The 13,829-nt window shown below is 54.2% G+C and overlaps 1 long non-coding RNA gene across 1 annotated transcript in view; it reads left to right on the top strand.

The window, feature by feature from the left end:
* The window catches only part of LOC123351453, an 83,696-nt gene that overhangs the window by 8,398 nt on the left and 61,469 nt on the right, over positions 1 to 13,829 (top strand). The window contains exon 2 of the long non-coding RNA XR_006574029.1: positions 1,612 to 1,614. This is a non-coding gene — a long non-coding RNA (uncharacterized LOC123351453). The remainder of the gene's footprint in view (positions 1 to 1,611; positions 1,615 to 13,829) is intronic.

Below are 13,829 nucleotides of genomic sequence, written 5' to 3'. Positions count from 1 at the left end.
TCCTATGCTCGTAAGTGGATGTCTTCATAATCCAATCGATGACGAGGAGAAAGAGAAATGGTGACAACAAACATCCTTGTCTGACTCCAGTTCGCACCTGGAAGCTGTTTGTGAGCTGCCCTCCATGGATCACTCTACAGTGTATACCGTCGTATGAGTTCTTGATCAGGTTGACCACCTTTGCTGGGATGCCATAGTGCCGAAGGAGCTTCCAGAGGGTCTCTCGATCTACGCTATCGAACGCTTTCTCATAGTCAACAAAGTTGATGTACAACGAGGAGTTCCACTCCATAGACTGCTCGACTATGATGCGGAGCATTGCTATCTGGTCCGTGCATGATCTGTTCTGCCTGAAACCTGCCTGTTCATCTCGTAGCTGTGGATCGACGGCATCTTTCATTCTCTCTAAGAGGACTCGGTTAAAGACCTTCCCTGGCACCGACAGGAGTGTGATTCCTCTATAGTTGGCACAGTTGCTGAGGTCTCCTTTCTTGGGGATTTTGATGAGGTATCCCTCTTTCCAGTCTGCCGGAATCACTTCTTCTTCCCATATCTTCTCAAAGAGGGGGTACAGCATTTCCACTGAAGCATCCAGGTCTGCTTTCAGGGCCTCTGCTGGGATGTCGTCAGGTCCAGCCGCCTTCCAGTTCTTCATCATGGTGATGGCTTTTCTGATCTCATCTCTGGTTGGTTTATCGCAATTGATTGGGAGGTCCTCGTTGGCTGGGTCGATGTCTGGTGGATTTGGTGGTGCTGGTCTGTTCAGGAGTTCCTCAAAGTGTCCGCCCATCTGTTCATCTGTTGTTCTATTCCTATTATAGACTTTCCCTGCTTGTCTTTAACGGGACGTTCTGGCTTGCTGAACTTTCCAGACAGTCGCTTGGTAGTATCATACAGCTGTTTCATGTTGCCGCTGTATGCTGCCTGCTCCGCTTCTGCTGCCAGTCCATCCACATAATCTCTCTTATCCTTCCTAAAATTCCTCTTCACTGCTCTGTGGGCTTCAGCGTACTCTTTTTGAGCTTTGGCCTTTGCTGCTCTAGTCCTGCTGTTGTTGACTGCTGCCTTCTTCTTCTTTCTGTCTTCTATCTTAGTCAAGGTCTCTGCTGTGATCCACTCTTTCTGCTGGTGTTTCTTAATTCCAAGCACTTCCTGGCATACTGACCTAAGTGTCTCTCTCACTTTCTGCCATCTGTTGAGTACGCTGTCTTCCTCTTCCTCAGACCGATCCTGTAGTACTGAAAACTTATTCTTCAGTGTCAGTCCAAAACCTTCCTTGGTCATATGGTCCTTCAGAAGGCTGACGTTGTACTTCACTCTTCTGTCTGACGCATCTATCCAGTTCTTCTTCAGCTTCAGCTTCAATCTGGTCACCACTAAGTGATGGTCGGACGCCACGTCTGCTCCTCTTCTAACTCTAACGTCCTGCAAGGATCTTCTGAACTTCTTGCTAATGCAGACATGGTCGATCTGGTTTTCTGTCGTGCCTGCTGGCGATACCCAGGTACTCTTGTGGATCCGCTTGTGAGGAAAGATGCTACCTCCTGTGACCAGGTTGTTAAGTGCACACAGATCCACAAATCTCTCTCCATTCTCACTCATCTCTCCCAGAGCGTGGGTCCCCATGACTTGTTCGTATCCTGTGTTGTCAGGTCCAATTTTGGCATTAAAGTCTCCCATAAGTATGGTGATGTCTTTGTCTGGGAGAATCTCTAATATTTTCTGGAGTCTGTTGTAAAAGTAGTCTTTGTCCTCCTCTTCACTGTCATTAGTTGGAGCGTAGCACTGAACAACATTCATCTTAATCCTCTTCATTTTAGTTCTGAAGGATGCTGTGATGATCCTGGGACCATGTGCCTCCCAACCAATCAGTGCTCTCTGTGCCTGCTTGGACAACATGAAGCCTACTCCCTGTGTGTGGGGTGCGTCGCTCTCTTCATGTCCTGAATACAGCAACAGCTCTCCTGTCAACAGTCGTCTCTGTCCAGCTTGCGTCCATCTTGTCTCGCTAATGCCTAGTAGGGTCAGGTTGTTGCTCCTCATCTCTGCTGCAACCTGCACCGTCTTTCCTGACTCGTACATGGTCCTCACGTTCCATGTGCCGATGGTAATCCTCCTGGTTGCAAGAAGGGTAATCGGCTTAGTGGCTTCCTCGCGGCTTTCACCACCCAGCGTCATGCGTCTTCGAGTTGAAGACCCTTCTTTTTCCAGGCTAAAAGTCTCTGTTATCTCTATTGTTGGCGTTTCTGTAGCAAGTTGATTTTTTACGGGGTGGAGTTGCTAGCCCCACGCCCAACCCTCCTCCTTTACCCTGACTTGGGACAGGCAGATGGCCCCAAAGGACCTCTCTGGTGGAGTTAACTGCAGATGTGGGACGCATTTAAAGTGTCGATAAAGGCAGGGGACCATCTCTCTACCCTGAATTCATTTTTCACTCCGTGCTGGGTAAAGTTCTGTTCTTGGTCACTCAGCAAAAATTGAGAATCATTATATTTTACTGCAGGAAGTGACTACATATTGACAGTAATGTTACTGGACGGAGAATTTGGCCCCTTTCTCTAGGTTCGATGCGTACAGTATAACGCACCATAAACCAGATTTGAATGGAAAGAAGAGCCTCCACGCAGGAGTTTTCATGGTTGAACTAACTCAGATTAAAATGCCCCCACTGGTCAAATAATGTATCTTTCTTGTATAGACAAGGCCTGAGAATCTGGGCCTCTGTTTTCTCTCTCTCCGCCCACAACCAGGACCCAATCCTAGTACAACAAATTACTACTGAGGCCCCTCTTTGCCTCACTGAACACCCCACCTTTCACCTGTCACCGGCGGCATTGCTATGTTGGCACAATTCTTTCATGCGAGAGCTCTTCTGAAAACACACCCACACCTGACACTTGTTCTCCCTGTCTGTCCTTGTTCATCTCTGGCAGGCACCGATCTCACGCTGATAAGAGCCACGGATTCTGCTTCCTCCTCTTAATGACTGACTGTTCCTAGTCTTAAAAACCCAATGAACTGTCAGTGGACAAACAATAGGAGCCTCTTTAGAGTCTGACCGGGCATCACCTCGGAACAGGGGCTTAGCTGTTTGCTGTTCAGAGACGGTGATATAACAAGGATATTCCACGTCAGCCAGAAAGGACATTTCTTCGCATGGGTCACTCACCCTAAAATACCTTGCTGTAGGAGGTTCTCAGGATCACTCCTCCTGAGTCCCCACTGTTCAGGGAGACGTCTCTCCAGATTCTAGCAGGCTGTGCAGCTCCTGGTACTCTAAGGCTTGAGGTACATGACTGAACCCCAAGTACCTGCCTTTTCAGTACTTACCGGTTATTCCCTGTGGATCTGTGTGGCACAGAGCTGGGTGGTGTCACCAAGTAGCCCAGAAAACCATGTAGGAATTCCCATACCGGATCGGATTATGATTATTATTTAACATCTGTATGATGGTAGTGACTAGGAGGCAGATGAGAACAGGACCCTGTTGTGTCAGGTGATACACACACAAATGGTGAGAGACAGTCCCAACTCCAGGTGTGATCATGGCCCTGTGGTGCCGCGTGCTGGTGGGGATGTTAGTGGAGGTACAACCACAAGTGGTTTGTAGCACGAGGACACGCTCTGGTGACATTAACATGGGCACAGAGAGATATTCCTTGGGAGGCGGAAGGATGAAGTAGGGGCCCTGGTACGGGAGGGGATAGATGTAGAGGGGCCTAATGAGGGAGCTGAGAGGAATCTGTTAGCTCCACTCCGAATGCCGCCTGGAGTCTCAAAACCCCTTTACAGGTCTCATGAAACAATTGAGCCTGGAATGATCTGGGCTAAATTGCTCTTTATTCCTCAAAGAGCAGAGTCACTTTGTGATGTTGCTTAGAGCCAACCATAATTGACTAAAGCAGTTTTGTGTGTGGACGGAAAGTGCGTTTCAAACGCTACTGTAGAGGGTTAAATGTTAGAGTGTAGAGCAGGAGTCGATCTGGAGAGACCCCTAAAGTAGTTCCGGTAGCATCTCACCTGAGATAACCTCATTGTTTCATTCGTATTTAACATCTGTATGTAAGCAGAGTCAGGATGAGCTCTACCCTGACATCTGGTGGTGAAGTATGGGGAGTGTGGAAAGGAATTTCAGGTGTTTGCATTGGCACACCCACCCCACCTATCATGGTGCACGGCAGCCTGGGATGGTTATTTTGACAGCTCTGGGATCCAGAATTTCTTTGTTATTGGGGGAGGAGCAATAAAGTGTTGTCACCCTGATTATGTGAATGAGGAACTATGAGACTGCATTAGGACAAAGATGTCTCACTATCCATTAAGTAGCACTTGCTAGACAAGGGACATGGGTGCCAGAACCCAGTGAATTGAGAGAGGTTGGGGACTGGTGTGTGTAATTGATGTTATGGGCCCCTTTTGAGGGCCTGGAACATCAATTGCACATCCTCCTCTCTCCACTGTTGAAGAGCAGAGCTAATTTTGAATCCTTTAGGAGTCCATCTAGAGGCTGCTGACCTGAATTCACGTTGGGCCAATGGTGCACCAGCACTGGGGCTCCCCTACTGTGAGCTGAAATCACTAAAGAGCTGGAATTGTTGAGCTGAGAGCACTGAGTACTGTGCTATCTAGTGGGGGAGCCTCAAGCTGTACTGCGGAGCAGAGCAGCTGGCAGAGCGGAGCGGAGCAGTTTGTGGAGCCACGGAGTGAGTGGAGCCGAGCAGTTTGTGGGGATGGCTGGAGCGGATAACGGGACGGCTGGTGGAGCAGAGCAGCTGGCGGAGAGGAGCGGAGCGGAGCAGTTTGTGAGAATGGCTGGAGGAGCGGAGCGGACTTGCTGGTGCAGAACCCCACGGACAGGCAGGGCAGTTGGCCCCAGACCACGTAAGGTGCCCCTTTCTACCCAGGCTGGGGGTGGGGACAGGGACCTCTGCAGATAGACTCTCGAACTCTGGGGCTGCACTGACCCGGGACAGAGACTTTTGGATTGTGGAACTTTTGGGACTGTGGGTGATCTTTGGGTTGCTGGACTCTAGGGACATTTGGGGTATTGGATATTGGAGTCTTGGGTGATTTGGGGGTTGCTGGACTCAAGAGCCCAGGGAAAAGGAAACGGCCCAATTTCCTGGGGTGGGTCTTTGCTCACGGTTTGGTCTATGAACTCTAGTTGAGGTGTTTTCCCAATTTAATGCTTATTGTTTATCTCATGTAATTAAACCTTTTCTGCTACACCGAGACTCTGTGCTTGCGAGTGGGGAAGTATTGCCTCCTAGAGGCGCCTGGGGGTGGGGTGGTATGTAATTGTCCCAGGTCCCAGGGGGCTCGAGCTGGTTTTGCATTGTGTTATTGAAACGGAACCCCTGGATACCGAACCCGGCCCTTTTGCTGCCAACTCAGAGGGGCAGAAGGGTTACATTTTTGGGGGCTCGTCCGGGATCCCTGGGTCAGTACCCCTCGCAAGCACCTGTTAAGTGTTCCACTGTATTGGGAAACAATTGTGTTTATATTTTAAGGAAATTACTGTTTGTCTAATGGCTAATATGTTGGGTTTGTTGGGCCCCAGTCCTGCAGCCCCTAGCTCAGGGGCGGCAGACTCAGCCAATGATTGGGCAAAAGCACTGGGGCATATATTGGAAAAGATTGTGTTGGCCTATGCTACGTCAAACTTTTGTCGTAAGTTAAGGTTATTTGCTGGGGAAGAGGAGTTTGAACCCTGGTTGCAGCATACCACTGAAATGCTGCGGGAGTGGGCCGTACCTGATGTAGAAAAGCAAAGATGTCTAATAGAGAGCCTTAGTGGCCCAGCATTAGATGTAATTCGCACCCTGAAGCTCATTGACCCTGGAGTCAGTGTGAAGGACTGCCTAGAGGCCCTTGATAATATCTTTGGGAGCGTAGAGGGCCCTGAAGACAGTTACTGTAAGTTCCTTAATTCCTGACAGCAAAGGGGTGAGAAAATTTCAGCCTATACACAGAGGCTGGAGAGACTGCTTCAGAGAGCTGTTATGAGGGGAGCAGTGACTGCTGAGCAGATGGATCAGACCAGACTGGCTCAAGTTGTAAGAGGGACTCAGTATCAGAACCCAATTCTACTTCATCTCCAACTAAGAGAATGGCAGGAACATCCCCCAAGTTACTCCCAGCTGATAAAGGAGGTCAAGGAAGAGGAAGAAAGACAGGCTGCCAGTGAGTGTTGGGAAGCCCAAACATTGGAACCAGCCAGCACAACACCACTGTAAATGGCCAGCATACTGATGGTGAGCACCACAGAGGAACTTGCCCAACAAATGCAGGTCCTGACCGAACGGATAGCTGAGCTGCAAAGCACCATTGACGGAGCTAAGGTTTCCAGGAATAAGGAGCCTCAGACTATGGCGATGGAGAAGTCAGTATCTAGAGCCACCGTCCCACCCCGGCGAAGGGGGAAAGGACAATTCTTTTGCTACCGGTGTGGTCGGGATGGGCACATTGCTGCTAACTGTCATAAGGAAGAGAACCCCTCCTTAGTGTATGGAAAGCTGAGGAGCAGTTGGGAGAGACCCAGTAGCTGCCAGAAGGTCTGGGGACGGGGACCACCTAGGCCTCCAGGATTTGAAGATTCCCTCAGAAAAGACTGACCAGCTGGGATCCCCGCAGGACTGATAGGGCCGCGAGCAGAGGTCATGGTGAGGATTGAAGGGGCGGAGTGTAAAGCCATGCTTGACACTGGATCTCAAGTGACTATTATATTTCAGTCATTCTACCAACAGATGCTTAGGCACCTGCCTATACAGCCACTGACTGGCATTGGTCTGTGTTGCCTCAGCATGGATGAATACCCCTACCAAGGGTATGTCATAGTGCACCTGGAATTCCCAGAGGAGGTTGCTGGGGTAAGGGAAGAGGTAGACACAGCTGCCTTAATATGCCCTGACCCGAGAGGGACCTCAGATGTGTCTGTGCTGATAGGGACCAACTCCAGTCTCTTCAAGGTGCTTGCGGATTACTGCAGACGACGGGCTGGGGACCAGTACCTGAGTACCCTGTTGATCCATACGCTTTGTGCTGAAGCCTATAGGAAGATTTTGAGCGCTAAAAAAGAGACATCTGAGCTACCGATTGGGGCACTGAAGTACATGGGCACAACCCCCTTTGTAGTGCCTGCAAGGATGGAGCAGGAAGTGCTTGTCATGAGTACCAGGCTAAAAGGCAGTAAAGGGGCATTAGCAATGATAGAGCAGCCAGTTGAAGGAGAGCTCCCGGAAGGAGTGCTGGTCCCCAGTGGAGTCATAACCCTACCTGCTGAAGCCCAGGAAAAGGTGACTACTGATTGCTAATGAAACAAGTTGAGATGTTGTTGTGAAGCAAGGACAAAAGATAGCAGACCTCTTCGAGCCTGAATCAATTGTAAAACCCCAGTGCGAGACTCAAGTTCCGACAATAGACCCAGCAAAGTTTGACTTTGGAGATTCACCCTTGTCCGAAGAGTGGAAAGATCACCTGAGGAGGAAACTTTGTGAAAGATCTAAGGTGTTCTCATTGCCTGAGTGGGATGTGGGATGTGCAAAGGAGTAGAGCACAACATCAGACTACATGACTCTCGACCTTTCCGAGAGAGATCTAGGAGGCTTGCTCTCTCCGAGATGAAAGATGTGCGACAACATCTTCAAGAGCTGGCTGCAAATGGCATCATTACAGAGTCCCACAGTTCATACGCCTCACCTATTGTGGTCGTTCGTAAGAAGAGTGGAAAAATCCGGATGTGTATTGACTACCGCACCCTAAACAGGCGCACTACAGTTGATCAATACACCATGCCTCGAGTACAAGATGCCTTGGGCTGTTTGCTGGGTAGCCAGTGGTTCTCTGTGTTGGATCTTCGGAGTGGATACTACCAGATCCCTCTGGGGGAAGAGGATACGGAGAAAACAGCCTTCATCTGCCCGTTAGGGTTCTACCAGTTCGAACGCATGCCGCAAGGGATTTCTGGGGCCCTGCCACATTTCAACGATTTATGGAAAAAGTCGTGGGAAACAATGAGTTCCACAGACTAGTTGTTCCACAATTCACTAGGAAAGTCTCCATAGAGTAGCTCAGCTTAGGACAGGTCAAAGAACCAGGAGATGTGCCCCCAGAAGCCCTAGCGTCACACAGGGGTGAGTGCAGCATCAGTGTGGATATGACAGCGGGAAGGTGACTTTGCAGCGTGGCTGCTCTCACTGGAGAGGTGTAACTTGAATGACAATAACTCAAGTTAACCCTGCAGTGAAAATGCACCTCAAGGTCCCTCTAAGCCTAATAGCAACATAAAAGTGCCTTAAACTCACAACCATTTTAAGGTTTTAGACAGGAAGCCTGGTCCAGTGGTCAGGGCCCTAACCCAGGAGGAGTTAAATTATTGCTCTGCTACGGAGCTCTTGTGTGACATTGGGCAAATCACAGAGACCCTCTGTTTGCCAGCTGCAAAATGAGGGTAGCAGCACTTCCCTACCTCCTGGGAAGGTCTTCAGGAGAAATACATTAATGCTTGTGACTTTCCCAGCTATTAGGGTAGCAGGGGCCACGTAAGTATTGAAGAAAGACAGAGCAGCGTAAAGTGAGTCGGCTGAGCCAGTGCTACAGACTGTTGGGTGGATAATTGTTTCGCTTTAGCAGTGGTGGGTTTTAGTTCAGCTGAAACCGATTCCTGGTCAGTTTAGGACAGAGGTCCCCAATTTGTGGGACACGCCCACTGCTGGGGCACAGGCCAGCCCCCATGTGGGGTGGGGATATAGCGCCACTCAGCTCTGCTCCTAGTCCCGCCCTGACTACCAGCCACGCACTCAGGGATCTGCTACTAGCCGCCGGGCCCACACCCGGGGTCCTGGCTGGCGGCTCCATGCCAGGGCCTCTGCTCTAAGTCCTGCATCTGGGGATCCACCCCTGCCCCCAGCTGTGACCCCAGCCTCGGACACCTTACCCCATCCCCGTCCCCCTCCCCAAGCTGCGACCCCGCTCCCAGCTGGTGGGGGGCATAGACAGGAGTAAGGAGCGGGGGTGAGGTAAAAAGTTTGGGGACCACTGATTTAGGATAACGCAACATAAACCTGATTTGAATGGAAAGAAGAGCCTCCACACAGGGGTTTTCATGGTTGAATTAACTCAGATTAAAATCCCACCACTGGTCAAATAATGTATCTTTCTTGTATAGACAAGGCCTGAGAATCTGGGCCTCTGTTTTCTGTCTCTCCACCCACAACCAGGACCCAATGCTAGTAGAACAAAGAGCTACTGAGGCTCCTCTTTGCCTCACTGGACACCCCACCTTTCACCTGTCGCCGGCAGCATTGCTATGTTGGCACAACTCTCATGCAAGAGCTCTTCTGAAAACACATCCACACCTGACACCTGTTCACCCTGTGTGCCCTTGTTCATCTCTGTCAGTCACCGATCTCACGTTGATAAAAGCCATGGGTTCTGCTTCCTCCTCTTAATGACTGACTGTTCCCAGTCTTAAAAACCCAATGAACTGTCAGTGGACAAACAATAGGAGCCTCTTTAGAGTCTGACCTGGCGTCACCTCGGAACAAGGGCTTAGCTGTTTGCCGTTCAGAGATGGTGATATAACAAGGATATTCCACATCAGCCAGAAAGGACATTTCTTCACATAGGTCACTCACCCTAAAATACCTTGGTGTAGGAGGTTCTCAGGATCACTCCTGCTGAGTCCCCACTGTTGAGGGAGACGTCTCTCCAGAGTCTAGCAGGCTGTTCAGCTCCTGGTAATCTAGGGTTTGAGATACACGACTGAACCCCAAGTACCTGCCTTTTCAGTACTTACCCTGTGGATCTGTGTGGCACAGAGCTGGGTGGTGTCACCAAGTAGCCAAGGAAACCATGTAGGAATTCCCATACCGGATCAGATTATGATTATTATTTAACATCTGTATGATGGTAGCGACTAGGAGGCAGATGAGATCAGGACCCTGTTGTGTCAGGTGATACACACACAAATGGTGAGAGACAGTCGCAGCCCCAGGTGTGATCACGGGCCTGTGGTGCCGCGTGCTGGTGGGGATGTTAGCGGAGGTACAACCACAAGTGGTTTGTAGCATGAGGACATGGTCTGGTTACCGTATTTATCGGCGTATAACACGCACTTTTTTCCCCTGAAAATAGGGGGCAAATGATGTGTGCGTGTTATACGCCGATATAACCTTGGGAGCTATGACAGTAACCTCCAATAGGGTCCCCGGGTCCCCGCCCGACCCTCACCGGCCTCCCTGGCCGCGTCCTCCCCCCCCCCCGCGTTCCCGGCCCCGCGTTCCCGGCCCTGCCCGGCCCCCCCCCCGGCCCCGGGTCCCCGCCCGACCCTCAGCGGCCTCCCTGGCCGCGTCCTCCCCCCCCCCCGTGTTCCCGGCTCCGCGTTCGCGGCCCTGCCCGGCCCCCCCCCCAGCCCCGGGTCCCCGCCCGACCCTCAGCGGCCTCCCTGGCCGCGTCCTCCCCCCCCCCCGCGTTCCCGGCCCCGCGTTCGCGGCCCTGCCCGGCCCGTCCCCGGGTCCCGACTCCCCGCCCGACCCTCCCTGGCCGCGTCGTCCCCCCCCCCGCGTTCCCGGCCCTGCCCGGCCCCGGGTCCCCGCCCGACCCTCATCGGCCTCCCTGGCCGCGTCCCCACCCCCCCCCCCGCGTTCCCGGCCGCGACCCGGCCCGGCCACCCGCCCCCCCGGGTCCCCGCCCGACCCTCCCTGGCCGCATCCCCCCCCCCGCGGCCCTGCCTGGCCCCCCCCCGTCCCCGGGTCCCCCCCCGACCCTCCCTGGCCGCGTCCCCCCCCCGCGTTCCCGGCCCCGCGTTCGCGGCCCTGCCCCCCCCCCCGTCCCGGTCCCCGCCCGACCCTCACCGGCTGCGGCACGGCCCCGCGTCCCCGAACCCCCCCACCCCCTCCCCGGCCGCCCGGCTCCGGCCGCACCCCCCCCCCGGCCCTGCCGTGCCCCCACCTACCGGGATGCTCGGCTCTGGACACGGCCCCCCACCTCCAGCCCGGCCTGGCCCCGTGGCTCCAGCCGCCCCTGCTGTTTTGCCAGGAGGCCGGGCTCCGGCAGCGCGTGGCGGCGGCCCCGGCTGCCCGGCTCCAGCTCTGGCCGCAGCCCTCCCTGGCTCCACCCGGCCAGCCACCTGGCTCCGGCCGCTGGGCTCCCGCTGCATCCTCCGGCCGCGTGACTCCTGTCCTGGCCCGGCCACGTCCAGGCAGCGCGGTAAGGGGGCAGGGAGGGGGTGTTGGAGAGAGGGTAGGGGAGTTCAAAGTCCTTTATTTGAAATTTAAGTTTTTGTCCTGAAATTTCCCCCTTAAAATGAAGGTGCGTGTTATACGCCTGTGCGTGTTATACGCCGATAAATACGGTACATTAACATGGGCAGAGAGAGATATTCCTTGGGAGGCGGAAGGATGAAGTAGGGGCCCTGGTACGGGAGGGTATAGATGTAGAGGGGCTAACGAGGGAGCTGAGAGGAGTCGTTAGCTCCACTCCGAATGCCGCCTGGAGTCTCAAGGCCCCTTTACAGGTCTCATGAAACAATTGAGCCTGGAATGATCTGGGCTAAATTGTTCTTTATTCCTCAAAGAGCAGAGTCACTTTGTGATGTTGCTTAGAGCCAACCATAATTGACTAAAGCAGTTTTGTGTGTGGACGGAAAGTGCATTTCAAACGCTACTGTAGAGGGTTAAATGTTACAGTGTAGAGCAGGAGTCGATTTGGAGAGACCCCAAAAGTCGTTCCGGTAGCATCTGACCTGAGATAAACTCATTGTTTCATTCGTCTTTAACATCTGTATAGTGATAGGTCGATGCCTTGTGTGTGCTAGGACCCTGTTGTGCTGGGCGCTGCCCAGATACAGCGAGAGACAGTCCCTGCCCTACTGAGATTTGGGCCTTGTTGTGCCAGGCGCTGCCCAGACACACAGCGAGAGACAGTCCCTGCCCTACTGAGATTTGGGCCTTGCTGTGCTGGGCGTTGTACAAACATAGGGGAACAGAGAGTCCCAAGGAGTTTACAGCTAGAAAACAAGACACACCAAAGTTGTATTTCCAGTACCTGCTACCTGGCTTTAACCCCTGCAGTTCTGGGCAAGAGCAGCCCCATCAGCCTGGGGTGCCCCAGTGCCGGCAGCTCAGCCCTGTGGTTGGCGGGATTAGATCCTGACCCGCAGCCTGGGAGGAACCAGGGCACAGCCCGGGGGGTGGGGTGGGGCTGAGACAAAGCCCTGCCTGGGGTGGAGTAGACCCTGACCCAATACACAGCCCTGGGGGCTGCTGGACACCTGGCGCCAGAGCTGATGCCCCAAATCAGGACAGAGCTTCCCCCTGCCCCGGCAGGGCCCCACAGGGACGGGCTGCTCACCCCTGCCAGGCTGCCCCCTTCCCAGGGGCGCACACACCTCCAGGGGCTGGGAGCCTCCCTCCCAGCACCGAGTCCAGGGTTGCCAACAGCAAATCCCCCCCACCCCATAGTGCCCCCATGGGCAGCACTGCTCCCACCTCCTGTGATCGCCTGCCCCAGCAATGGGTCCCGGGGGGCTGGGAAGGGACCAGGGCTCCCCTTGCATCTATGCGGGGCCCCAGGCTGAGCCCCCTGCAGTGTATGGAGGGGCACAGTGCAGCGAGCCCCAGGCTGGCTGGCACACAGCCTGCTCGGCCGGTCGGGGCATTGGTCAGAGGAGTGGACGTGGGCTGGGAGCCCCATAGCAGGGATGGGGGAGGGCAGGGGGAACAGCTTGGCTTAGAGAGGTGAATGTGCACATAGAGCAGGGCCCATCCCCTCCAGCAGGGACACACCCCCCCACACACCCTCCTGCACCCCTGCTACACAAATTCTCACAGATCCCCCCCCCCGCACCCCTTAATCTGTTGCTAATCCCCAGCCCTGCCCAGCGGGTGACACCGGCGTGTTGTGGCTCAGGTGGCAGAGCCCAAGCTGTAATTTTGCACCCGGCTGCTCCCTGCACAATCCGCTGGGGGTGGGGGCTGCCTGTACATAGCGTATTGCAGTAGCTTCTCTCCCCCACGCCTTGGGGGCGAGTCGCTCCTGTTGTATAAAGAACAGGAGTGCTTGTGGCATCCGAAGAAGTGAGCTGCAGCTCACGAAAGCTCATGCTAAAATAAATTTGTTAGTCTTTAAGGTGCCACAAGTACTCCTGTTCTTTTTGCGGATACAGACTAACACGGCTGCTACTCTGAATCCTGTTGTATATGTTTGCACAGTGATCGCTGCAATGAGAAATAAACACCGTCTTGATTAGAGACACGTCTGGTACTCTGTACCCCCCCCCCCCTCCAGAGCACATTGGGTTGGGAGATCACCAACCAGGGCTGCTTGGGCGGGGGGCAAGTGAGGCAATTTGCCCCAGGCTCTGGGCCCCACAGGGGCCCCCACGAGAGTTTTTCGGGGCCCCTGGAGCGGGGTCCTTCACTCACTCCGGGAGCCCCGGAAAACTCTCGCAGGCCCCGGGCCCCGGAGCTTCTTCTGCTCTGGGTCTTCGGTGGCAATTCGGCAGCGGGGGGTCCTTCCGCCCTGGGACCCGCCGCCGAAGTGCCCCGAAGACCCACGGTGCAGGGTCCTTCTGCCCCGGGACCCGCTGCCGAAGTGCCGGGTCTTCGATGGCAATTTGGCGGCGGGGAAGACCCCAGGCCCCCTGAATCCTCTGGGCGGCCCTGTCACCAACCCTGGCAGCGAAGGCCTTGGCTGCCAGGGTGCCCAGGGGTTCGTCGCTGTGGCCTGGGGACGGAGGCGGGCAGCTGTCCCAAGTTCCCACCTGCCAGGCAGCCGGGCGCTGAGACAGCTTTGCCATGGCACCGACCGTCCTGCACTTTGCTCAGCCC

This window comes from Mauremys mutica, chromosome 17 (genome assembly GCF_020497125.1).
Source record: "Mauremys mutica isolate MM-2020 ecotype Southern chromosome 17, ASM2049712v1, whole genome shotgun sequence".
NCBI lineage: Eukaryota > Metazoa > Chordata > Testudines > Geoemydidae > Mauremys > Mauremys mutica.
This window is presented reverse-complemented; position numbering and strand designations above follow the sequence as displayed.